This window comes from Malaclemys terrapin, chromosome 14 (assembly GCF_027887155.1).
Source record: "Malaclemys terrapin pileata isolate rMalTer1 chromosome 14, rMalTer1.hap1, whole genome shotgun sequence".
Taxonomy (NCBI): Eukaryota; Metazoa; Chordata; order Testudines; family Emydidae; genus Malaclemys; species Malaclemys terrapin.
Genome location: NC_071518.1, coordinates 22,617,209 through 22,631,160, shown reverse-complemented (window position 1 = coordinate 22,631,160; position 13,952 = coordinate 22,617,209). Strand labels below are relative to the sequence as shown.

The window sequence follows — 13,952 nt, the reverse complement described above, 5'->3', positions numbered from 1 at the left end:
CATAAGGCAGAGAACCTCCATGACGTTTTTCTCTAAGTTTAATTACCGTATGCTAATTTCCTTGCCTACTACGTGATTAATTAAAATCATATTTTCATAATCATTTGGCACTAGTATTGTTTTAGAATTATCATGATCCCCTAAATAGTGTATGTAAATAAAGTCGGCTCTAATGGAAAGAATCAAAATGCAACGCTGAAGACCTTTATGTGTTTGTATGCATGCGATTGGCAACATAACTGGCTTATTTACATTAAATACGCCACAAGGTTACAGTGCAGATCAACGTCACTTTATCGCTGATTACTTCTCTTAAACGCCGGAGCTGTGACTGATGCTCCGGTCCCGGTGTCCACCAAGATTTACCCTGGAGTTTTTAAAAGAAACAGACTTGAAATAGTTTCAGGAGCAGGTAAGAACGACGCTTTTTTAAAAAAATGGTAATCTCTTCGGGCTTGATAAAAAATTGTTTAGTAAAAGCAGGAATGCAAGTAAAGACAGGCGAGGGGGGTTGATCCATGTTTGAATAACAAGTCTGACAATCAGAATGTGTTCTTAGAGAATAGATAGATTTTAATAAGTGTGTTTACATGAGCTCAAGGTCAAGACCAAGCTGCGCTGTGTTAAATGGTTTCTTAGTTGCTAGACAGAGAGAAAAAATGGACGATCACAGACCATTCTTTGTAGATTATTATATCAAGGGTTCAGCTTTTGGCTCATCAAAGCTAAATGCCGCAAGACCTATCTAGTTGCTGTGAATTATGCCAAGACGACAATGGAGTGCTTTTTTAATGGTACAATGCATTTCACCTACCAGATAGGGGGAGTCCAAGCTGAAAGATGGGAATGTCTTGTGATGTTGGGTGATCAGTATCAATGAACGGGGTTATTCTGAAAAGAGACAGATTAAAATAAAGCACTCTTGACTCGGGATGTGTTGCAAACAGTTAGGAGGGCTAGCCACAGCGGGCAATTGTGACAGCTCCGCGCTCCACTTTTCCCCCTCAGCACAAGAAAATGATCAAGTCAATCATGTGGACATGCTTCATTATTCATTGAACACAATCTTTTACAACGCTTCGTTTACGTGCAGGAGTTTCTTCTACGCTTTGCTTTAAATTGTAAGGTAAGAAAGACAAAGGTAAAAAGGGGGGGTTCAGGCTCCCGGCGGCTCCCGGGAGCGATGGAAGAGGCTCCAAAGTCAGTTTGGACTATTTTCTTTTATTTCTTTTTAATCATCGCAACGGGGCCTGCGTTTTCCACCGTGATTAAAAAAATACAGTATAATTAAATATCCATAGCAGTGACGTTTGCAAGCAGGGCTGTCAGGGGAAAAGCAGAAAATAATGAAAGGAGCAGAGAAGCCATTGAATGGCGCTATAGAACTTAGCCTGAAGAAAACCCTCCGGTTTCCCCCCCTCTTTCGCTCTCTCTCTCCTTTCTTTTAAAACCGTTACTTAAAATAAAAAGAGAGATACAGGAGTTTGCCTGGTTTTGGATAACGTGGGGTCGGGCAGGAGCAAGTTAGCTCCCTGCTGCCCTGAGAAATACTGCCGTTAAGTTGCCCAGAAACTTTTTTGTTTTAAAGGATTGTTGCTGAGTAAACTTTGCTGAAGTGACTTTAAACGTGTCCCCCCGCCGCCCCCTCCTTGCAGGATCCCGGCTACCCGGAGTGTAATGTGTAAACTCCCTCCCTTTTTTTTAATCAAAGTTAGCTGATGCATAGCATGTGTCAAACTTGTGAGACTCAAGTGCCTAAGAGACCTGCCATTTTGTGCTCTAATCGACCTCTTATGAATAGGAGCCGTGCATAATGCTTTGAGGAACGTTATGACATTCAAGTATGCACTAAATGTCAGATCAGGTTTAAAACCTTTTAGCAAGGTAAAGAAGCATGCCTGAAAACACTGCAGAAGGAGCAGAGAAGCACCTGTCAGCCACAAATCCAGGGCATTTTTAACGTACAGAAAAAGTAACAGGTTAAAGAGGAAACTTAAATGCCAATTCCATAGGATAAGACAAGCGACTTGGACATGAGCCTTTCAAGGAACTGGGTTATGTCAAGGCACCGGGGTTAAAATTTTGGGGGGTGGGGGTGTGTGAAGAATGGTTGAGGGGGGTGGAGAGGCTATCTTTTAAAAGTGTTGCGATGAAGTGACTGCTACAGGCTCTTCGTTTTTAGCACACTGGGGCGGCACTGATCTTGACTGCTCTCCTCTCTTACTGAGAATGATTTTGCAGGGATGAAGTACTGAGGAGAACAGTCGTAGGCGGGGGCACAGTAGATGTTTCAAGATTTTAAATAAAACAATATTCTTTGATGAGTAGGAAAGAATCTAGATTTTTAAGGCGCCCATCTGTTGCAGTTTTGCAAATAATGAATATCTATATAAATATGTATATGAAGAAAGGTTGACAGAAACAGTGATGCTTGCGAACTTAAAAAAAGGGGGCTTTTTAAAAAAGGGTCTGTAGTTCTTTCAAGGAGATTGGATGTAGTACAGGTTTAACTGGGTCCATCCGAAAAAGTTAGTTTTTTGACTCCTATATTATAATTGCTATTAGTCGATGCATAAAATCGACCTCTCTGCAGAATATTAAGTCCAATTTTAGGACGTTTTATAAATTACTGTATTGTGGGGAGGGGTTAGAGAAATTGGGGGGGGGAGAGGGAAAGTATAGAAGGAGAGAGGATTCAGCAGCCTATTTACGTGTATGGATGTTATTGTTTAAGGGTTTTTGTTTGGCGGATATTGTTATGTCTATAATAGTGTCTAGGCGGAGACGTGATTTGTCAGATCCCTTCATTTTCACTTTAGCAGAAAATGAGCTGGGTAAGGGGAGAGTCCTTGCAATCCGAAGGCGCTGAGGCTGCTCTGTTTGTTATTCAACATGCATGGACAAACAATGAGAATACAAGACACAGATAACAGGCAGTTCTAGGGGAGCTGGTCTTTGAAAAGCCCCTTCAGAAAGCATGGGTGTACTACTGTATGTGTCCTTTAGCATGTAGTGCACTTTTAGAGCTGTGCATTCTTTTCCCCCGTGCAGTTTAAAATAAATCCAACAGGGGCCGTGTTTGTTGAGCTGATTTGACCGGTTGATACAGATAGCAGTGGCGAGCCTCCCTGCTTATGTGGAAAAAAGACTATTTTAAGTGTCATAATTAAGTTTAGAATCCTTGTTTGGGCTCATTCACTGCTCGAAATGAGGAGGACTGGCTGCTTTTAGGTCCTTTCTGCAGGGGATTGGCCCAACGCCTGTGCACGTTCAGTTGGAGAAGAATGTTTTCTTTTCTAGTTTAATATTAGAAACTATATTTTTACTTGTTTAAACCGGATTTGATTATTCCCGTGGAGATTCCCCCCCGCCCCGTCTATCACTCAAATCTTTGTTCATTGTTCACTGACTGTGGCAGGCTGCTTAAGAGTACAGAGACCGAGGGGGAGGCCCCCTGGCTGGTTTGATGTTGAAATAGTAAACCGGCATGAGGAGGGTGGCTGGAAAAGTGGACATTGCAGCTTTAATTAACTTCAAGATGCTTCAACGAGGACCAGAGCATAGTAGTGACGTTGCCTCATAAATCTGTCCAGTGCAGTGTGTTGCATTGAACTATTACAGTACCACCGTCATATTGAATAGTCACTACCTATCCGGAGCGGATTTGCATAATTGGACCTTTTTCTTTTTTTATGAAACTTGTTTGCAAAAACCAAACCAAACACCCAAGTGAAAACCGCGGCGATCTGCATGATTATAAAGGGTTCAAATCTATTCGAAAAGTAAGTGACCTGCATAAGTACATCAATAGGTTAAGTGCAAATAAGATGAGAAGTGCTTCTGAAAGCTGTACATTCCCTGTGTGGTCTCTTGGGTTGTTTCTCAATAGCGGGATTTTTTGTAGCCTGAGGGATTTTAGGTTGTCTGTCGACTTTCATAACTTTCCCCCTCATACTTCTTACACAAGGTGAGGCTTTTGTACAGTGTCTGTGTACCTGTAGTGATTGGGGGGAGAGGGGAAATATATTGACAATTTGTGATTCTGGGGACCTGGGGTGTATAGTTACAGCCACTGTGGAAGCTAAATGTGTACTGCTTTTCATGTTTCTGATCACTGGGCAGTTCATCACTAAATTCCTCCGATTAGTCAAAGGTGTGTGTGTGTGTACACTTTTAAAAACCAGTTACCTAAGCTGTTACTCTCTAAATTACAGAGTTAGCTAGAGCTAGTGTCTTAATACAGTTCAATCCCCCACTCTTCCATATAGTTCACTACAGTGAAAATTACTAGCGTAATTAGAAATGCCAGAAAACTTAAAGTAAATTTGTAAATTGTAAGTGACCATCTCTCCTAAACTAGGTGGCTGGGTTAACATTCTCTCCAGTTTTGAGGAAAAGGGTTTAAGAGGACTTCTTTAAAAATGTGATCCTTATTTTGGAAATGCTATCAGGATGGAGTTTTAGGACATTGAAAAGCTTTACCTCCTAAAAGGGGAGTAGTGACTCAGTCAGTATAGCATAGTAAAAGTGCTAAGCCTGTGTATAGTCCAAGTCTTACAGCATTTCTCTTTCCTTCTTGCTGAAGGCTGTTTTAGTTATGATGTCATTCTGATAGTGGAGAGCAAATGTCTCCTGATTCTACCATTAAACGCCTGGCTGACTTGCCTGATAATGATAGCATTGACGTCCTGCTCCTTGACAAATGCAAGCCCTTATGAGCCCTGTGAATTAACTTTTTCCCCACAGATGAGAGCTAGCTTGCTTTAGGACTCATGAATGTAGCAGCACTTCTTTGACAGATTACTTTGAACCCTCTCCATTTCTGCAACAAAAATACTCCCTAAATACTATTTCTATTATAATACAGTTTGGGCCTGATTTTCAGAAATGCTGAATCTGGAGTTCCTATTGACTTCACACAGAGTTGTGGGTGCTCAGCATCTCTGAAAATTAGGTCCCTATGTTCATTAGACAGCTGATCTTTTTTCTTAACTTTGACAACTTGAGGGCTTTCTGATTTGTAGTCATAACAAGAACAGCTTGAGATGCATATCTTCTTACTATATTATCTATTTTCCTTTTCTGTTGCACTTGTTTTTTATTCACATTACAATGGACGTACTGTTTGTTGTATTTTAAACCCTTTCAAAAATCATAAATTAAATGCATAGAGTTCAAAGAACATTATAAACAAAAAACAATTCCATTTTGGTACAACCACTTAAAATTAGTTTGTAGGAGAATATATCTACTAATGTTTCAGATGTAGTAGGAATCTTATTCCAGTTGATTCTTCCTTAAGCAGGAGACACTTACTCATGTCTGCTCTTTCTTCAGACCCGTAGATGTGACGTTATGTTTATATTGCCACAAGTGAATGGGATTTAATGTTGATTTATTTAAAAAATTGCAAAGTATTTTTAAAGTTTCTTTTCATTTACTGTTCAAATGATGATAGTGAAATTAACATCTGTACTAGTGGAAAAGGTTAGTCCCCATATTATATTTGCAGCAAATTTGTCAAAATATTTCTATTCTAAAGCAATGTTTTGCAAAACATCCTGAAGATACAAATTGTTATTACAGAAATGCTGTATTAAAATTATTTTAGTAAATTTGCGGTGACTTTGTCCACTGCACTGAAGAAAAAGGTATTGTTCTACAGTCTTTCCTAACTTCTGAGTCTACTTGAGATCTCTGATGTTCAGCAAGTTGTCCAGCATTGTCTTCACTGAAGACTTATATAATGAAGAGGTTGATGGTTGTATTTTTGTCCATGCTAGAGGACAATAACGCAACCCATTAATGATCCGAGAGGAAAGTGAGTAGCCTGGAAGTTGCAGCATCAGTACCACTATTTAGCTTGCAGCAGTAAAGGCAGTGCTGAGATCAGAAATTGTGAACTTCAGTACAGAAAGCTGAAACATTAGGTTATTTACCTACCATGGGAGCCTTAGGTAACCAAGGAAATTTACATGAGAACAGACCTATAAAATCCACTAGCCCACTGAAATGGGCTATTCTTGTTCCCCATAGTAGCACAAGTTTTCCTCAAGTGTAAGAAAATCAGTATAGGTCATTTTTCTAAATGTTTACTTTTGCTTTAAGTTGGCTATGAATTGCACAGGTGTCTTCAGAGTGCTTTGAATAAAAAAGGCGTTTGCATGGGTTTATATGAACTTTGTAAAAAACATCAAATAGTAAATAGATTTATTTTTCAAGTCTGAATGAGGACAATTATAGTTTGTTAGCATCTACTGATTTAGCATGTTTTGGGAAAGCATAAGTACATTTAACTTTCTGTTTCTGAATTTCTCTCAGATTTCTGAATAGATGTATCTAGTCTCTTCATAATGCTAAAACAGTACGGTATTTGGAATGTAATTTTTATATTCTTCCATTCAAACTTTGCATCTCCTGTCTCATCCTTCACCTCATCTTTGTGGGGGCATTACGTGCCTATGTTTCATAAGTGTAAGTAATATGGATTCAGGAGAGAAAAAAATATAATATGTATTTCCCCTTTTATATAAATATGAATAAACTTCTTATTGGCAAGAAAAGATGAAAATTCAAATTATTTCTGACAAAGATTTTCTGGACACAGATGCTTATTGAACAAGAAAAAAGGATGAAATACTGTGAAAGAAAATATACTTATGTAAAAGTAAAATAATTTTAAAACATTTAAGGGGATGATCCTAGGGATATTATAAAAATATGTATTTCTAGTTTAAGGTTAGGTGACTGAATGGTGCAGGGAACTGATAATAGAATACAGAACTTTTCACGACTCAGTCACTAGTCAGAGTCTGACCTTGGTCAGAAGTGACTGAAAACAGTTATGATCTGATGGATGTTTGGTGACCAACATGAAATGAATTGGTGGTGTCAGTCCATTTCTTAGCGGATCACAAAAAACGCAGCGACGTTGTCACTCTTATTGGCTGTTTCAGCAGTGAAGCTAAACAGTGAATGAACCTGAAGATCTGAAGTACTTTTTCACTCCTAGCAGTGATCCAAATCAGAGATGAAGCACATCGGTAGGGCAATGAGGGGAAATTTGCATTGCCCCTACCCAGCTGTACTTGTTCTGTGAATAAACAGAGAAATCCTAGAAGGGAGAACCTCCCATATTCTGAATCTGGCATCTTTCACATGTATTAAAATTCACTTAAAATTTCATGGGCATCTTTATGGACTTGCTAGCTAACCAGATGCATGAAAAAAGAGAATTATGGTAGACTAATTGTAATTAGCCTAGTAATCTGAGCTTTTCATATCTGTGGGATGGGGCCTTGAAATAATTTTAAATTCACTGAATTTTTTTAGAGGTCTTAATCTAAATACATGATGTGAGATTGTTTTTAAAACATTAAACTGGGTTCATTAGGCCAAGTTGAACTATATTAAAGACAAACAGTTTTGTCACAATACCACTATGATTTAAACACAATTCAAGAAAACAGAATTAAAACAGCCACAACAGCATCGATATCTGACCTCCTTTGCACTGTGATTTGCAGCATTTGTCCTGTGTCAGAGTCTCACAATAAAAGGCAGAATAAAATGATTCTTTGTAAATAGATAGTCATATTGTTAAAAAAGGTCACCATTACCTGTTGTGGTAGGGCTTTTTGATAGAGGAACGTATAGGCTGCAGTGCCTAATAATAAGTATGATAATGGTTCTTAGCACTTGCACAGTGTGTTTTACATCTTGATACCAATGAACAAGCATCAAGGCTCAAATTTTCAAAAGTGGACTCTAATTTCTGGCACTTCAATTTAAGATATCCAACTTCAGACACTTGCGATTTTCAGAAGAACTGAGCACCACAGATGCAACTGGAATCAATGAGAGTTGCAAGTGCTCATCACCTCTGAAAATAAGTCACTAGGTGTCAAAAGTTGGATGCCTAAAACAGGAGACACCCAAAATTAGAGGCTATTTTAGAAAATTTGGCCCTACCTCACTGATAGTATTAGCTGGTTTTACAGATGGGGAAAACTACAGCAGGGAAGTTAAATTACTTTACCAAGGCCACAGAATGAGGCAGTAGCTGAAGAGAGGTTAGTGTTCAGGAGTTCTGACTCCCAGTCTGGTGTCATTGCTCTACCCTACACTGCCTAGGTGCAATGGGTAAAATTGACATCAATGGGAGTATTGCCATTGACTTCACTGGGGTCAGGATTTCACCCAATGTTAGTGGTTCAGAGTGCCAGGGTTCTCCTTTCCTTCATAAGTTTGTGTCAGCCTTACTGTTATTATAGTCACTTCATTAAATGTCTTCACTCTGGTAGTGCCCTGTGTCCCATAGAACCTTCCCCCTACTGTTGCATTCCAGTCCTTCTGTTTGAGGGGGACTGGCAGGGTGACCAGATGTCCCGATTTTATAGGGACAGTCCCGATTTTTGGGTCTTTTTCTTATACAAGCTCCTATTACCTCCCACCCCCTGTCCTGATGTTTCACATTTGCTGTCTGGTCACCCTAGGGACTGGAGCCCCACTGAGCTAATCAATACCACTCCTCAATCAGCTGGAGAGGTTGCTATTGAGTAACATTCCTGCCCACATGGCCCAGGGCTGTATGTATACTGCCACTCCAGTAGTCCTGGCCTCTGCTGGTCTGGGGAGTGAGAGACTGAAAATCAGACCTGAGCAAACCATGCTAAGCTAGGGGGCAGACTTACATTTATTTTTCTAAATGATAGTATAATTTGTATGAACATTATTTTATTTCATTGCTATAAAGTGGTCTCCATAGATTTGCACTGACATTGTTACCTTCAGCCTTGTCACTGTAATATGATCTATCACAGATGGTAGAAATAGGTGTATTAATATGTCCGGTTAATCTCAAGTTTAGGAAACTGTGAGTAAATAGGAAACTCAGGCAGAAATGCTTCATGCAAAGGGTAATAAGCATATGGAATAAGTTACAGGAAAGGCAATAGAATTAATAAGTATAAAAGAGTTCAAGAGAAACCTAGGTTTGCTGCCGGAGAAAGAAATTGTAAGAGCTATGGTGAAAAAAGCAAGGTGGTGAAGATTAAATTTTATATCAGAAAGAAGTGGCATGTTGGGCTGGGTGGCCTTTTTCTTTTCCTAAAATTTCTTATTTTGATAGATCTGCATGAACGTACATAGTGACTTTTTATTTTCATGTACAGCAGTAACAGTGTCTCCATATACTTGCATTGTTGTTTTCATGAAAGCTCTGTAATGGTACTAAGATGTAAGGCTGTGTGAAACTCAGGGCTTGTCTATATCAAGGCTTTTTGCACCACAGCTTTGCTAATATAGGTGTGACAATGGAAATCCTTACTATAGATCGAGTGTACTGGTTAAAAAGTGACTTATACTGTGTGGGTTAGAGCTGCATTAGTACAAATCACTCTCTGCACTGATGTCAGGGCATCTACACAAAGAGTTTGCACTGATGTACCTACATGATTGTTGGCATCACTGAAACTTGGTGGGATAATACACATGATTGGAATGTTGGTGTGGATGGGTACAGCTTGCTCAGGAAGGATAGACAGGGGAAAAAGGGAGGAGGTGTTGCCTTATATATTAAAAATGTACACACTTGGACTGAGGTAGAGATGGACATAGGAGACGGAAGTGTTGAGAGTCTCTGGGTTAGGCTAAAAGGGGCAAAAAACAAGGGAGATGTCATGCTACGAGTCTACTACAGGCCACCTAACCAGGTGGAAGAGGTGGATGAGGCTTTTTTCAAGCAAATAACAAAATCATCCAAAGCCCAAGATTTGGTGGTGATGGGGGACTTCAACTATCCAGATATATGTTGGGAAAATAACACAGCGGGGCACAGACTATCCAACAAATTCTTGGACTGCATTGGAGACAACTTTTTATTTCAGAAGGTTGAAAAAGCTACTAGGGGGGAAGCTGTTCTAGACTTGATTTTAACAAATAGGGAGGAACTCGTTGAGAATGTGAAAGTAGAAGGCAGCCTGGGTGAAAGTGATCATGAAATCATAGAGTTTGCAATTCTAAGGAAGGGTAGAAGGGAGAACAGCAAAATAGAGACAATGGATTTCAGGAAGGCAGATTTTGGGAAGCTCAGAGAGCTGATAGGTAAGGTCCCATGGGAATCAAGACTGAGGGGGAAAAACAACTGAGGAGAGTTGGCAGTTTTCCAAAGGGACACTATTAAGGGCCCAAAAGCAAGCTATTCCGCTGGTTAGGAAAGATAGAAAATTTGGCAAAAGACCACCTTGGCTTAACCACGAGATCTTGCACGATCTAAAAAATAAAAAGGAGTCATATAAAAAATGGAAACTAGGACAGATTACAAAGGATGAATATAGGCAAACAACACAGGAATGCAGGGGCAAGATTAGAAAGGCAAAAGCACAAAATGAGCTCAAACTAGCTACGGGAATAAAAGGAAACAAGAAGACTTTTTATCAATACATTAGAAGCAAGAGGAAGACCAAAGACAGGGTAGGCCCACTGCTTAGTGAAGAGGGAGAAACAGTAACAGGAAACTTGGAAATGGCAGAGATGCTTAATGACTTCTTTATTTCGGTCTTCACTGAGAAGTCTGATGGAATGCCTAACATAGTGAATGCTAATGGGAAGGGGATAGGTTTAGCGGATAAAATAAAAAAAGAACAAGTTAAAAATCACTTAGAAAAGTTAGATGCCTGCAAGTCACCCGGGCCTGATGAAATGCATCCTAGAATACTCAAGGAGCTAATAGAGGAGGTATCTGAGCCTCTAGCTATTATCTTTGGAAAGTCATGGGAGACGGGAACGATTCCAGAAGACTGGAAAAGGGCAAATATAGTGCCCATCTATAAAAAGGGAAATAAAAACAACCCAGGAAACTACAGACCAGTTAGTTTAACTTCTGTGCCAGGGAAGATAATGCAGCAAGTAATTAAGGAAATCATCTGCAAACACTTGGAAGGTGGTAAGGTGATAGGGAACAGCCAGCATGGATTTGTGAAGAACAAATCATGTCAAACCAATCTGATAGCTTTCTTTGATAGGATAACGAGCCTTGTGGATAAGGGTGAAGCGGTGGATGTGGTATACCTAGACTTTAGTAAGGCATTTGATACGGTCTCGCATGATATTCTTATCGATAAACTAGGCAAATACAACTTAGATGGGGCTACTATAAGGTGGGTGCATAACTGGCTGGATAACCGTACTCAGAGAGTTGTTATTAATGGCTCCCAATCCTGCTGGAAAGGCGTAACGAGTGGGGTACCGCAGGGGTCTGTTTTGGGACCGGCTCTGTTCAATATCTTCATCAACGACTTAGATATTGGCATAGAAAGTACGCTTATTAAGTTTGCGGATGATACCAAACTGGGAGGGATTGCAACTACTTTGGAGGACAGGGTCATAATTCAAAATGATCTGGACAAATTGGAGAAATGGTCTGAGTTAAACAGGATGAAGTTTAACAAAGACAAATGCAAAGTGCTCCACTTAGGAAGGAAAAATCAATTTCACACATACAGAATGGGAAAAGACTGTCTAGGAAGGAGTACGGCAGAAAGGGATCTAGGGGTTATAGTGGACCACAAGCTAAATATGAGTCAACAGTGTGATGCTGTTGCAAAAAAAGCAAACATGATTCTGGGATGTATTAACAGGTGTGTTGTGAGCAAGACACGAGAAGTCATTCTTCCGCTCTACTCTGCTCTGGTTAGGCCTCAGCTGGAGTATTGTGTCCAGTTCTGGGCGCCGCATTTTAAAAAAGATGTGGAGAAATTGGAAAGGGTCCAAAGAAGAGCAACAAGAATGATTAAAGGTCTTGAGAACATGACCTATGAAGGAAGGCTGAAAGAATTGGGTTTGTTTAGTTTGGAAAAGAGAAGACTGAGAGGGGACATGATAGCAGTTTTCAGGTATCTAAAAGGGTGTCATAAGGAGGAGGGAGAGAACTTGTTCACCTTAGCCTCTAAGGATAGAACCAGAAACAATGGGTTTAAACTGCAGCAAGGGAGGTCTAGGTTGGACATTAGGAAAAAGTTCCTAACTGTCAGGGTGGTTAAACACTGGAACAAATTGCCTAGGGAGGTTGTGGAATCTCCGTCTCTGGAGATATTTAAGAGTAGGTTAGATAAATGTCTATCAGGGATGGTCTAGACAGTATTTGGTCCTGCCATGCGGGCAGGGGACTGGACTCGATGACCTCTCGAGGTCCCTTCCAGTCCTATAATCTATGAATCTATGAATCACTGCAGCTACACTAACAAAATAAACCCCTGTGTAGACAAGCCCTCTATGGTTTTCTTCACAAAGATCTGTGTGAATATCTTCATTGGTTTCAAACTGTGTCGCTTGTCCTCAGTTTCTCTTTGAATACTGGGTTTGCCCAAACCCTGCATTTTAAAGTTAAACTAATCTTGAAACTGCTGCTTCACTTGGTTTTGCATCAAGACCATGTTTAACTGAAAATTTCACACAGTTTTGATGCAAAACTTCTATTTGGTCTATGTTTGCTGAAAAAATACATAAAGGTTAGCAAAAAATGTGAACCAGTCTGGGATGAATTTCGAGGGCCTGATTTTCTCCCAAAGAAAGCCAAAGGAAAAACTGTCTCTGATTTCAATGGGAGCAGTTTTGGGCCACCAGGTATAACAAAACCCCCAAAACAGGTGAGTCTGGTGTGGTTTCTACTTTCACTATGAACTCTTTGCACAACTCTACTAAGTTGTCTCTTTTAATGTCAAAAGCAGATCTTCTCAGACAAGTGTGCGAGATCATGCTCAAACCAAACTTTTTCCAGTTTCATTGCTTATGTACAAAACATTTTCCTGTTTCATTTCTTCAAATCTCAGCTGCTTAGAGTTTGAAAAAGCAGAGCTTATAGACTCCCCCAAACTGGAATCTATAATTAAAGTGACTATATTTCACCCTTAATTAACGTGCTCTACTATGTAAGGGGTCTGTTCTTCATTGATTCATTGGGAATATGCTGTAGGAATGTGATTCTTCTTATTGTTAATGGAATCAGTGGGAAAGAGACCCTATAATTTTGGTCCTCTCCTATTAATACCATAACAGATAACAGCTAGTAGAATACTTTGTTCTCAACATTACTGTTATTCTTTAAAACTCTCTAACGTATTTTAGGTCTTTTCAAAATATTCTTGATATTTTTAAAGAAAAAGATCATTCATAAGAATATATGTTTTATTCAAGTGCAAAAAGGTACATGCATGTGTCTACTGTATATACAATATCTATGAATATTGAACATGCTTTTAGGCAAATGAACAATAAGGAAAATAAAATTTCCAGATTGGGTCTTCATATTATTTTTTATTTGTTTTATTGCCAGTAGTGTCCTTAGTGTGTGAGGTGCTTTCCAGTCATAAGAGAGAGCATGGTTCCTGCCCCATAAGAGTTCACAATATAAAACACGAAATAACATTCCCAGAGATGGAAGGTGCAATATACAAATGAAATACAAAAGCCACATGTTGAAAGGCCACAGTGGTAATGTAAATAATTTGTAACCCAGTGTGGATTACAAATCACATCATTCGATATATTATGTGTTTGAACTAAGCTGATCTACAGTCCAGTCCTGCATCCCTCGTACATCCCAAAAGCTTAGGGATTGGGTGTGCAAAGAATACAGGATTAGTCTCTTAAATTGATAACTCCTTGAGAATAGGAGTGGTTTCTTTTCTGTTTGTACAGCACTGAGCACACAGATGGCATTCAGGAACTGGTAATAGAGAAATCCTACATGAAGATGTTAAATATAGCTGGGAGTTCCAAGGAAGACTGTTAGGTTAAAACTCCCATTCCTGTGTAGAAACTCTTGGGAGAGGGCCACAGATAAAGAGAACGATAGGAAACGCCCCTTTGAGTTTCCTAACAAGTATTCCCTCAAGGCTGAAGGGTTTGTTGAGCTGTGGAGTTGGGATGAGGTGAGAATCCACGGGGAGGGG

The 13,952-nt window shown here is 39.6% G+C and overlaps 1 protein-coding gene across 5 annotated transcripts in view; it reads left to right on the top strand.

The window, feature by feature from the left end:
• The first annotated feature begins 339 nt into the window (after window positions 1-339).
• The window catches only part of ZNF536 (zinc finger protein 536), a 427,243-nt gene continuing 413,630 nt past the window's right edge, over window positions 340-13,952 (top strand). For 3 of the 5 annotated variants that reach the window (XM_054049387.1, XM_054049382.1, XM_054049389.1), the window contains exon 1: window positions 3,573-3,782. The gene's annotated coding sequence lies outside the window, so the exon portion shown is untranslated. Of the gene's footprint in view, window positions 413-1,095; window positions 1,127-3,572; window positions 3,783-13,952 lie in introns of those variants that run through there. The other 2 variants (XM_054049383.1, XM_054049385.1) reach the window with 2 other exon arrangements.